At 40.5% G+C, this 12,012-nt stretch overlaps 1 long non-coding RNA gene across 1 annotated transcript in view; it reads left to right on the forward strand.

Annotated features, from left to right (window-relative positions):
* Positions 1–11,651, forward strand: part of LOC140559309 (uncharacterized) — a 23,076-nt gene extending 11,425 nt beyond the window's left edge. Inside the window, exons 2-5 of the long non-coding RNA XR_011979879.1 lie at positions 7,676–7,868; positions 8,806–8,891; positions 9,343–9,663; positions 10,193–11,651. This is a non-coding gene — a long non-coding RNA (uncharacterized lncRNA). The remainder of the gene's footprint in view (positions 1–7,675; positions 7,869–8,805; positions 8,892–9,342; positions 9,664–10,192) is intronic.
* The last annotated feature ends 361 nt before the right edge of the window (positions 11,652–12,012 follow it).

Raw genomic sequence — 12,012 nt, forward strand, 5'->3', positions numbered from 1 at the left:
CATTGGTGGTGGAGGTTTTCGAGTTTGGTGGTGCTCAATGCATGGCCCTGTACTGCAGACAGTGGGTTCAGACAGCGTGTTTAGGCGGGAGCTGGAGCGGCTGTGATCTTTAAGAAGGTTTTAGGCCCATTTTCCTTGACAGTGGCACCAAAGTGTCAAAACACTTCAGTGTTAAATCTTCTGACAGTTTGCCCCAGGAGTGACTTTTGACCTTCCAAGGTCAGATTTCACCACCATGCTGTCAGTTCGACACTAGCTCAGAGATAAATCCTTACCAGGGGAACACACACTCCCACTCACAGTTACACACTCACAAACACACACACTGTAAAACCAGCTTAACTGAACTGGACTTTGGATCCTTATTGTTTTTATGCATGCACTGTGTATCCAAACCACACCCTGCCTCGGCCTGGCCTAGAAGGCAGGATACAGCAGGGAATGCGCTAAAGGTTCTGTTACCAGTAAAACGCATCTGTCCGGCGTCTTGTTACTAAGACAGTAATAATCTGTTTCCGTCCTGAGGGTTGTTGTTAACACAACATTCATGTCCGGTACAGGTCCTTATTAAATCATTTAGCCGTGTGCACAGGAGGTCACCTGCAGCGGAACACAATAGGAGGAAACAGAGTCAGAAATACACACAGGTTTCCTCTTCAGCCGTCCCGACTTATCACTGCCAAATCTTTATTACACAAAAACACATCAATAAACTCTCCGTCTCTCTCTTTATCTCCCTCCTCATCTCCCTTATTAGCACGCCCTCGCTCACTCGCTCTGTAAAAGACTGTGCGATGAAAAAAAAACAGTGTTTTTAAACATACAATTCAAAATATAAATGCAATATAGTCAAACATTTTCAATATATTATTATATATCTATCTTAAGTATATTTAAATTAAATTAAAATTAGACTTAATAAATGACTTGTTCTCAATACATGCAATACATAGTAATATAATCAACATAATTGTATATATATTCTTTAATATCTAGAATTTCAAATATATGGTTTATGTAAGTTCAATAGTATTTTCATTTCTCAGCCTTTCTCTATTTCAACATATGAATTATTTTTTTATAAATTTGAAGCATCGTAGCACTACTGGTAGTACTATACATTGCACAGAGATTATGTAAGCTTGGAAATATACCGAGGCCTTTAGATAAACTGCACCACACACCAATAAAAAGAAATATTCATATTTTACACATTAGTTAAATAAACTTAGTTAAATTAAATAAACTTCACCTAGTTAAATAAACAATATTAACTTAAATATTTAATATTCTGCACTCTAAATATATTTACGCAAACGTTTACATGCGTATCCATTAATCTCTATATACAATATATGGACAAAAGTAATTTCATTACAGTCTTATGCAAAAGTGTGGACATCTTTGGTAAAATGACACTTTCTATATATTTTCTTTTATTAGATTACTAGATTAGTAATATCTAGTATTTTTAGCAAATCCTAGTGCAGTTTTTAGCACAAGGTCCCAGACCATTACCAACTAGCCAATGACATGAATCATGTCACTAATTGTAATTAGGAATCTCAGCAGAATCAAATTTCCAAGCTTGAACTTCTCTAAATCTTCAAACCCTAAACAAACACCCATCAAACTTACATAAACTCCTCTAAGCAACTGTCTACAGGCAGAAAGTAGCTGATGCCCACAGGGCAAGGGAAGGCTACAAGAACAAAGCTGAGCATTTCCAGCCAAGTGCAGACTGTTATTAAAAAATGGCAGTTCAGGGGAACTGTGGAGGTCAAGATAGTGCTGAGATCTGGACAGCCACAGATTGCCCTTATGCTGTCATGTGCTGATGAGCAAATATATGATGTATGTTTATAATATGAACCTTAGCTAACCTTGTCACGAAGCCTCATCCTGCTTTGGGCTTGTGTTGCTACCAGTGGCATTGGTGATACTGGAAGAGTGGAGGGAGGAGTGGATTCTACAAAACCCAGCAAATCCTGGATGTAAATGTCAAACCATCTGTTAGGAGGCTAAGGCTGAAATGAGAATGTCTTCTACAACAGGATAATGATCCAAAACACACCTCAACACCTGCATAGACTACCCGAGGAGGCTTAAACCCCCCAGATCTGAACATATACATATAGTGTAGAGGCTACAGTGGATGGGCTGTATAGTTGGGGGGACTTCACCTTGATCTTTAACTCTGAGGGGGGGTGTAGTAAGGCCTGACTCTGTAAGAAGGACTAACTATGCATAGGATTTGCAGAATATACCATTTCTGATGGTGACAAAGACATCTGAGGCATCTGTAGACTGTAGCAGTTCTGTATATTACCTTATATCTTTAATTTAACCATAGAATATATATATATATATATATATATATATATATATATATATATATATATATATATATATATATATATATATATTGCAATAAGTTACACCTGAAGTATCCTTGTTAAATAGGTCTCCCGAGGTCCAACGAGGAACCCCATAAGACCTTTGTATAATGATCTGAATGAAGCCTACCATAAAGGTGTGTCGTAAAGCTGATTTAAGCTGTGATTCGTCATTACCACACTGTAAATCAGCCCGGTTCAGGTTGAGAGCCGGTTGAGGGTGCATCCCAAACACATCCTCGCTCTCCCCCAGTCCCCTAAAGTGCACGCTCACTCTCCTTTAAAGTTCACTCTTGCATTAAGAGCGGCGGTGGCATTTGAAGAGGTGTCGTTTGGGGCGGAGCTGCTGCAGAGCTGTTAGAGAGGCAGCACGGCGTCTTCGGGGACTGCACTACCTATTACTCTCCACTAAACCTGACCTTTTATTTAATCTACTGCTACACTGCAGGAGGCGACGGAAAGCTGGCACTTACTTCGGGAAGACCTGGGCAGGCCTTCAGCCTTTAGGCAGGAGCACAAACCAGCCATGAAACAACCTGTTAAAGACCATTAAACAGCTGTGAGAGTCAGGAACGGCAGCGCCGGGGTCCCTTTTGATGCCACTGTCAAAAGCATAAGAGGGTGTGAAAATGACTGTGTGGGTTTAATGGGTAATTTACTAGCAGAAGAAAAAGGTTTCGCTGGTTTCGCTGGTTATTCATCACAGCAATCACCTTACAGCTGTGAGGAGTCAGGAATCTCAGGCTTTGGGTCAGTTTTGATGGCATCATCAAAGGTTACAGAGGATGTTGGATGAGGATCAATGTGTCCTTTATAGTGACTTAACTGACTTAATGAAAATCACAGTGCTGACTATGTGTATATGGGTCCCCCTCGTGTATGTAGGTCCGTTCCCCTTGTGCCGCCAAAACAGCTCTAACTTATAAAAGCATGGACTTTACGAGGCTTGTGAAGGTGTCCTGTGGTATCTGGCACCAAGACATTAGCAGCAGATCCTTCCAAGTGCTGTAAGCTGTGAAATGGAGCCTCCATGAGCATCAATGCAACCCATGCCCCTGTTGTCCTTCCTTGAAGCACTTTTGGGAAGTACTGACCACCGCATAACAGGAACGCCCCACAAGACCAGACCTTCTGACCCTCCAGTCGTCTAGAACATCACGGTTTGTTAGTGTCTCAGATTTTACGCTCACTTTCCACCTAATAAATCCACTCCTTGACACGACCCACCTGAACCAGATTCACTTCACTTCACATGTTGGTGATTTTAATGTTATGACTGACTGATGTGTTTATATTGAGGTAGAAATAGATGACATCTTCTTGACAGAATTATAAGCACTTCCACTGAATTCCCAGGCCTGTTCTGGCCTGGTGCACTTATTAAAGTGCTGTTGAAAGGAAACTGCCATTTAATACCAGACAAATTCCTTTCTCATTCAACACACAGATCAGATTTCAGGCCTGAGTCCAGGAATGACTCCGGTTTTAGGCACTAAGTTCAAAATGTTACTACTGGGTTCAAATTTGCTGTAAAGAATTGGGATTAAATGACCCCAGCTGGATCAAACAAGTCCAGACCTTAACATCGTTGAATGTGTTTGGAAGGACTTGGTGACAAGCTGAACATTCTTGTGCGCTTCTAAGACTCCAGCAGATTGCACCCAGAACACCCCCACCACCATGTTTAACAGAGGAGGTGCTGTGCTGTGATTCTCCTGAACAGAGCAGAAGCTGTAAGCTGGACTCTCTAAGCCCTCAAACAGCTGATATTACTTTACGATATTGAGGCTTCTGGGCTATTTTGGATGAAGGTGGCTTTCTAACTTCTAACTTCTTCTGCACTGAGTTGCATTTGATGGCAGCAGCTGAGTCACTGTGAGAGAGAGAGAGAGAGAGAGAGAGAGAGAGGCAGAGGGAGTCAGATTCTTTTAGTCACGGCCATGGGCTAAATGCTGTGCCACCGTAATCTGGACTGTCAGTAATTAAGCGGGGGATAAATGGGCCTGGCTGCGCTGGTGGGCTAAACTTTGATCAGGGCCGTGCTGTGAAATGGAGGCGACTTGAGAGACGTTCTGCCGTTTTCATGAAATCAAACCGCGGCCCTGTGAAGGGTAATTATCATGAAGTGGGTGGCAGAGACACACACACACATAGGCTACTCACACACACATTTTCAAGTAGCTTAGCTTGCTGCTGTCAATTCACAGCCAACACTCACTTGGTAAAGTGTCTCAGATCCTTACACTTGACCATTTTTCTTGCGTTTACCACATCACCTTCACTTCACCTGGTACTAATGTTATGGCTGATTGGTGTACATCAGCTGTATGGATTGTTTTTATGCCTTCAAATTAAAGTGAAATTTTTATTCATGTGAATTTTACCGAAGTTCAATTACTCAAGAAGAATGTTTATGAACCGTGTTGTAAATGGAACGAAAGTTGGTTACTTCAGTTTAAGGGCCTTAAGGGTGTTGATACTTCCAAAAACATGAGGTTGTCATGCGAACAGCAGCAAAAGATTTGAACAAATATTGAAGTATTGCTTCATAAATGCATTATTCATTGCTTATGCATGAGTCATGAAGTCCTTGTGTAGGTAGACTCCAAATAACGTGTTCTCTATCATTAAAATCTAAGCCTCAGAATTGGCAACAGAAAGAGGAAATGTCCTAGAAGTTCTGTCAGTTGATTCGTTTGATGTTTTCTGCAGAAGGGTATTGGCCTACAGCAGTACCAGGCTGTATGCCTGATTGATCATGTGAGTACAGGTGACTAATACGTTATCTGATTGAGCTGCTGCTCCCCTGCTGATTATTTTGGTCATTTTTGAGAACTCTCAGCCTCCACTGATTTATTTTGCTGTTGAAAACCAGAGGTGCGAGTACGTAGACTTTAGACTTCCAAACTCTAGACCCCAACTCTTGAGGTCCAAATCTGGACCTCGATTCCAGTTTCCAGTCCTGGAAATGTAATTGATTGACCACATAGTTTCACACCCACCTAGGATAACTGGATTCAAGGCCCAGATATGAAGACCTCGGCTGTAGACCCATGGAGCAATGATTTCGTAGACCAACATTCTGCCATATACGAGCATTTTAAAAGTGCTAATAAATGGCTCGTCGTTTTGACTCAATTCCATGGTTGAGCTGGACACTAAAACCTTGTTTTCTAAATTTCGTTTGGAAATGACCCTGTTTTCTTGATGCCATCATGTTTATCGATAGAGGTAATTCCACAAGCAATGTCTGCCGAGGCCTGCATCCCAAGCAATCTGGATTTTGCCTAGATCAAGTATGTACCATCCTAACCACAAAGGACTAGAGTGCCTGCAGGTTTTCACTCCAAGGCTGGAGCACACCTGACCAAATATTTGAAGGCTCAGACCAACTGATTAAACAAGTAGAGTCAAGAGTGTGTCAGCTTTTTGGGAGTGAAAATCTACAGCCGCACCAAACCACTGAGGCTAAAACAGGAAACCTTGGTTCTTTCCAGGCCGCAGTTCTGCATTTAACACGTTGGTTAATCAGTAAAACCTTTATGAGGAAGAGAAGAAGGAAAACACCTCAGATCTGATTGCTAGGTCTGGTCATAGTTTGCTAGGCCTGGTCTACACTATTTAAAAGAAGGTTATTCAAGGGTCCTTTGGGAAAGACAATGCTTGGTTGTAGAACAATGGCTCCCAGAACCTTGAAGTTTTTTGCATTAGTGGAGCAACCATTTCTGATGGTTTTCATGATTTCCATTTCTTTATCTTAGTAGTCTCACGTTAGCTTGACACAATGACTGTAGAAAGCATAGACAGCCTGACATCTCTCTAAAGCAACCACAGGTCTAGCGCCTCTGCTGGCTGGTTGCAGTATGTGTGTATGTATGGCTCCATATGTTTTAATGACAAAACTCATCAAAAAACAGCTAAATTTCCATCCTATTTTCCTCCTCTAAAGTGTCTTCCCATCTCAGTGTCTTATTCCAACAGCTAGTTTTACTTATGCTAATATATAGGCGGGGCTGCACTTAGGAATTAAGTGATTGACAGCCTTGGTTGAAAGCGAACGGTCTTCGAGTTGTAGTGAGCTGCATTTTTACAGTTGAAGCGTCCACTTTCTGGACAAACTGGGAATCCAGGAGGGAAAACCTCTCTGGCTTTGTGCTTTAAGGTGGTCTGAGACACTGAAGCTTGGTCTGGAAGAAGGGGGCGGGTCAACCAAATGAGTATGCGACTCTGGTCCCTGCCTCTGGTCCCTATTCTGGTTGCAGATTTGAGAACATGTTGGGAAATTTGGCTTCATGTCTATAGAACAGAAGGGAATGGGACCAAGGCGTCCATGTTTTCTCCTGCCATTAGTTTGGGAAGGACATTCAGGCTGGACTCTGGGCTATAAACAGCTTTGTTGGACCATCTTTTAAACAGTCATTCATGTCCGACAATCAAATCTGGTACGGCGGAACTTCTGGTTCTGATTGGTCTGTAGTGATGGATTTTGGTACAATTGTAAATGCAACTTTCATAATTTAATTCACATCAAAAGTTTTGCCATTGGCATCAGAAGCAGTAAGTTGGTCAGTTGAAAAAACACATGAACCAACCCTGTAAAACACCAGATGCCACTGAGTCAGACTGCAATGCTTTCCATTTAATTGTTAAATAACAAGCCTTAGGGTGCTGATGGGATTTTAAGATATTAATGCATTCATTATTATGAAATTGCAACATGCTTTGGTTACTGCTGGCAATAACTGCAACCTCTATGGCTCAAATAAAGCAACCCAACCCACACATTGTTGCACTCTCCCTGATCTAACACACCTGGCCCAGATCAGTCAATCAGATCAAGATCATGTGACATGTTTAACCTATTAGACACTTGTATGGAAGCCCACATTTCATTCCTCTCATAACTTTTTGGGCCCCAAGATAGAACCATGTGGGACTAAAAACAAAAGATCATCTAAACCAAACAGGTACCAAATAATCCACAATAGCTTCTGCATTAGGATCAATAACTGAACGCTAAACCTAGGGTCTAAGGTATTAAACCAGGTGTGTTCCATCTGACAAACCCTGGTTCCTGTACCTGGTTCAGGCTTTTAAACCCAGACCTTCCAAACCACCAACCAAATCTCTATGAAACTCTGGTTATGCTGGCCGACCACCACAAGAGCGCTAACGGAGGACAATATTTGAGTGAATTCAGGCAAGACAAGTTAAAGCATGCTTGCAATCAACTGGAGAACTTTCCCTTCTGTAACTCCGCCTTCTTTTACCTTTCTCAGGTGTGTTGCAAAAAAAAGGCAGGTGGCTATTAATTGCACCGGCACACAGCTCAGCAACTGATCCTCGAAGGGACCCTATCCTGCTTATGGCTGATGATTAACTTGGCTAAGAAAGATTGCAGGAAATCCTTCCAGAGCTGAGCAGAGCCAAGACTAACCAAGAGGGAAGATCTTCCACCATCAGTGCAGCCTGGTGAGTAGAGCTTTGCAGCTTTTGCAGGTCACTGAAGGCCATTGCTTGACCTCTTAAACTCTCTGAAGCACTGGTGGCTTCTAGATTTTTCCCCACCGTTATGACGGTTATAAGCTCCTTAGGGTTTAGTAATGTTTAGAGTGTTATAAGAGATCTGATTTTAATAAGGTCTCCATTTTATTCATTTTACTTAAATTCACTTTAGCAGGTAAACTAGATTAGTCTTAGATCAGAGGGGGTTTGTGGAGAGTCTTTATTTTCTACTTTTGGCTGTTAAGAAGATTTAAGGCAAAATAAGGTCATGAAGTTCATACAGTTCATAGTACATTGTTAATTATGAGAGGGTCTTCTAAAGAAAACATGCAAAAAGGAAACAGGAGCTGCAAGAACCTCTTATCTCTAAAAATCCTCAAAAACTTTGTATCTCCAAAAATCTAATATCCTTAAAAATCTTGCATCTCCAAGAATCTCATATCTCTAGAAATCTTGTATCTCCAAAGATCTCATATCTCTAGAAATCTTGTATTTTCAAAAACATTGTATCTCCAAAAACCTCATATCTTTAGAAATCTTGCATCTCAAAAAACCTTGTTTGTATTGTGTGATAATAATGGGTTTGGGTGCTTTGTTTGTTTTTTTTCTCTGATTAAAGCTTTCTTCACTATGGTGGAAAACCTCTTGTAAATGTTTCCAATATTGTCAGACAGTAGATAATTAGACCCCTGATCTTTTCTGGGCTAATGGGTAAGTAGCTAATTCTAATCAAAAATAAGTTACATTAGGGTTTGGCTTGAAATCCAGGGATGTTTTGGGTAACCGTTCAGAACCGTTCTAGTTGAAGAGTACCTAAGAATTTACAAACCTTCTACAGAGGACTACACCAAATATAATATAAAAACAGGCAAATGTATTAATGTTTTCTCTGTTTTGTGTTTAGGAAAGGTCTCAGAGATCAAAGGAACGACATCATGCAACCATATACTCTCGCTCTTATTGCTGTTCTCCTGACGGTGGTAATCGGGGGTGAGGACATGTTTTAAAAGATTCTGTATTTGTACATATTATACACAAATCCAGTCCAGGTCCCCAGAAAGATCATAAACAAGTTGCAGGAGATCTGCTGATGTGGACTGCAGTAAAGTCCACACCAGCTGTGCAAAGTAGTCTGGATGGACGAGAATCTTTCAGCATTTCGACAAAATTTGATATGCTTTATATGCAAAATGTAATGTAAATGACCATTTTTTGGGCTGTTGTGAAATAGGCTGAGCTGATACATATAGCAGTGTAAATCAAAAGCATGAACATGAAAAACAACAATGTGTTTGATTAAACGGGCTAAAATGTATAAATAATTGAAGAACAACAGTGGGCCTAGCACAGAACCCTGAGGGACGCCACATATTAAGTCTTTTAGTGTTATTAGTTTCATATTTCCCTCCGGTTCCGTAACATGATCAAATGTTTTCCCCAGGTGAAACCCTGGTGAAGCTGAGTGCGAAAAATTCAGTGACATCCGACTGTCGCCAGAGTGTTACTCTTCATTGCACTGTCTTGACGAATTGCACTGAATTCAGCGTCATCGAATTATATTGGATAAACGCGTCTGGAGAAAAACTCTGCCGCCATAATAATATATCCAATGAAGACGACAACATCCAATGCCATTATACACCAAACAAAGAGCTCTCAATGACCATTTCAGACCTAACTGAAGATTATCAGGGAAAGTACAGCTGCATGTTGCAGTCAAACATGCTTCATACAAGTGCTGACACCACCCTGTACGTCTCAGGTGCGTATCCACAGAACTTCTTGTAACACGGGTTGTTGGGTGTAGCTTAGGAAGTAACAACATTGCCTTCCCCATGGTTCGATAGTTGACTGTTTAATCGAACCATCAGCCATAACATTAAAACCACCTGCCTAATGTTGTGTAGGCCCTGCCCCGGCCTTGTGCCATGTGGAAGTGGAAGGGAATTTAGTGTCCAGCTGAATGTGTAAATTAGACAATGAGACAAACTATATGAGAAGTAATGGTACCTGCAGGTTATGGCAGGTTTCAGTGGTCATGGGTTTGTATCTGGCGTTTGGCTGGCGCTCTTACATGCGACTAATCTTACACAGGTGTGTACAGGTAGGAGTCAGCTGCTTAAGGACTCAATAAGGATGTGGTGTAGAGTGGTGTGCTTGACCAGCCAGGGAAAACCATAGTCTAGCACAGGGAAGGGAAGGTTTTGTTACCCGCTATGCAACACCAACCGCTACATCAGCTTTAATGCATTTGTTCAGTGACTCAAGTCAAATCTGTTCTCGTCCCGCAGAATGCCAGAGATATGTCGACAAAATAAGATCATACCAGCCGTACAGCAACCAAGCCAGCTCTTCACAAAACAAATGGACATTCCTGGTGCTAACAGCACTTCTCCTCACCCTTTAATACCAAGCACCTTTGGACAGTCTGGACAGGAGCAGATCCGAGCATTCCAGGCCTGCTTTCTGTTGATTCCTATTTTGTGCATGAATTAATATTTCTGGATATTTTCTTTAGGTTGTTTTTTGTGGGTTTGGGGTTTTTTTCATTCTAACAGCAGCCAATCAGGGAACTGCTCTTAAAAAAAGGTTGCACTTGAGCTGGAACTCTGGGAGCTGGACATTTGTTGCACTTGGGGTTCGATGACTCAGCAATGCAGGATCGCTGTGAGAATGGGTGAAAAAACAAACCAGTCTGAAATGTGAATTCTATTTTGTGGAAAATGATTCCTACACACTTTTTTCATATTTCTATGTTTCTGTTGTGTTGTAAATATTTTTGTCTCTTTTATTTTTTTATTTTTTGTAATGTACATATACTTACCCATCCACCTGCTTTCCAGGATATCCCATACAGAAGTTTGATAAATGGCCATATATCTACATAGGATTGTCATAACTACATATATATAGACATATTTTATTTATATATATATATATATATATATATATATATATATATATATGGACACCTTTGGTGGTACATGAAAAAAGTATGTTAAATAAAAAATTTTATGCATATTTGTAAAAACAAAATGAGATATATAATTTCACTCTCTTGCAAAAAAACTGTAAAGTTTTATTTTGGAGATATGAGGTTTTTTACATGATGGTAGTTGAACTATATGTCCCATATTTGGCACAGGACACATTCCAATTAGCATATATTTGACCTGTGTTACAATACGTAATAAATATATACTGGATTTAGGAGAATCCCATGTTTTAATATATATCATATATTTGAAATCCTCATATGGAGCAATTGGGGACAACATTTGTCAGTTGTGCTTCATAAAAGGATTTCTATAAATGCGTGTATTGATGTATTTCAGAGATGATCACTGCAGGCTGGCTGTACTTTGGAAAGCGCACATTGTGTTTTGCTTCAGCACTGCGGACTAATAACGCTCCAGTAGGGCTAGATACACTTTTTTTTTTTTTATGAATTTGTCTGTGAATCTAAGTTGTTAAATGCTGCCATCTAGGGGTGATCTTGAGAATGTCTTAAAATGGACTAAAATGGAATGGATTTGTTGTAAATAAAACATATTAAAGATGCAGAGATATTAAGTGCTATATTAGATACACTGCAAAATGATGCAGTGCAATAATTTATAAAAGTAATTAATTTTGCAACAAATGTAGACCTGAATAAAATTGTAAAAAAAAAAAAAATAGTTGGGATTACTGTTGGAGGAACTTACTACTGGATGTTAAATAAACATTTTTTGTGATAATTACATAAAACACTCAAGACTCTACGTCTATGTCTACATCTGACCGTCTTACACATTCTATACAACAACCTAACCTACAGAAATCATCATTACTAAAACCACCTGCATAATACTGAGGCCCCTCTCAGGTCACCAAAACAGCTCTTGAGGTATGGACTCCACAAGTCCCCTGAAGATGTCCTGTGTTATCTGGACACCTGGATGCAGCAGATGCCTTAGGAAGTCCCATAAGTTGTGAGGCAGGGCCTCCATGAGCATCAACAAGCCTTGAGCACCCATGACCCTTGGAGCACTTTTGGTAGGAACTGACCACCACTCACAGCAGGACCTGCCTGATGTTCTGGAGAAGTTCTGACCCAGTCGTTTAGAAC

This window comes from Salminus brasiliensis, chromosome 7, assembly GCF_030463535.1.
Source record: "Salminus brasiliensis chromosome 7, fSalBra1.hap2, whole genome shotgun sequence".
In the NCBI taxonomy this organism is placed as follows: Eukaryota; Metazoa; Chordata; class Actinopteri; order Characiformes; family Bryconidae; genus Salminus; species Salminus brasiliensis.